Here is a 1004-nt window from a genome sequence, read left to right as displayed (position 1 = left end):
TATATACATATATATATATTAAGCACACGTTCACACAAACATATATGCATTTCTTTTGGTAAGTGTGCAGCTTTTTGTATGATATGATACGTAAAATAATAGCGTACATGTCGGATTGGCTAGGAATGTTGCCGCTTATTTGAGAGGCAGGCACTGAACTTGCTAATAACCTTTTAAACGACCTGAGTAAAGCACATCTCGTTTGGTTGGGGCGGGGTACGCTTCTTTCTGCTGCGGTGCCACGAGGATGGTTGGAATGAGAGGGAATATATCAGTAAGCAGGCATTCAATGTTGCTATTATCATGAAAAAAGATTGAGTGAGGAAATGATAAGAGACAAATGAATAAATACAGAAGAAATCGAAACGAATTGAATGTAACGTATAGCTGTAGAATTAAATAAAAATATAGGTAGGGAAAGAGAGAGAAAAAATTGGAAGGGAAAAAATAAGCGAAAGAAAATGAATGTGAAAGCAATATGCATGGATTAATACGAACGCGATTGGTCAAAACCGTACAGAAATGGGTGGAGTGCATTTGAATTCAAGCAGTATCTTGACAGAGAAAGAATATATATCCATGCACATACGCCCCCACTCTCTCACCCCACATATATCTACATGTGTATGTGTCTAATATACAAACAATTATGCATATATGTGTAAGTGTGTGGTGTGTGGATGTGTATTTATGGTTAGCTTAAAATCCATGAATTTGCATATATGTGTATGTGTTTGTAAGCAGGGATAAGTTTATAGAGAAGGAAGGATATACGAGAGATAAATAGAATGAACAAAGATATTTTCCTACGAATATTTTAAATACATTGCAGGTAAAAAACGACAGATAAAATTTGTAGCATTGCCATCTATCTATCTATCTATCTATCTATCTATCTATCTATCTATCTATCTATCTATCTATCTATCTATCTATCTATCTATCTATTTATCTATCTATCTATCTATATATCTATATATATATATATATATGTATATATATGT

Source organism: Octopus bimaculoides, chromosome 11 (assembly GCF_001194135.2).
Source record: "Octopus bimaculoides isolate UCB-OBI-ISO-001 chromosome 11, ASM119413v2, whole genome shotgun sequence".
NCBI classification, from domain to species: domain Eukaryota; kingdom Metazoa; phylum Mollusca; class Cephalopoda; order Octopoda; family Octopodidae; genus Octopus; species Octopus bimaculoides.
This window is presented reverse-complemented; position numbering follows the sequence as displayed.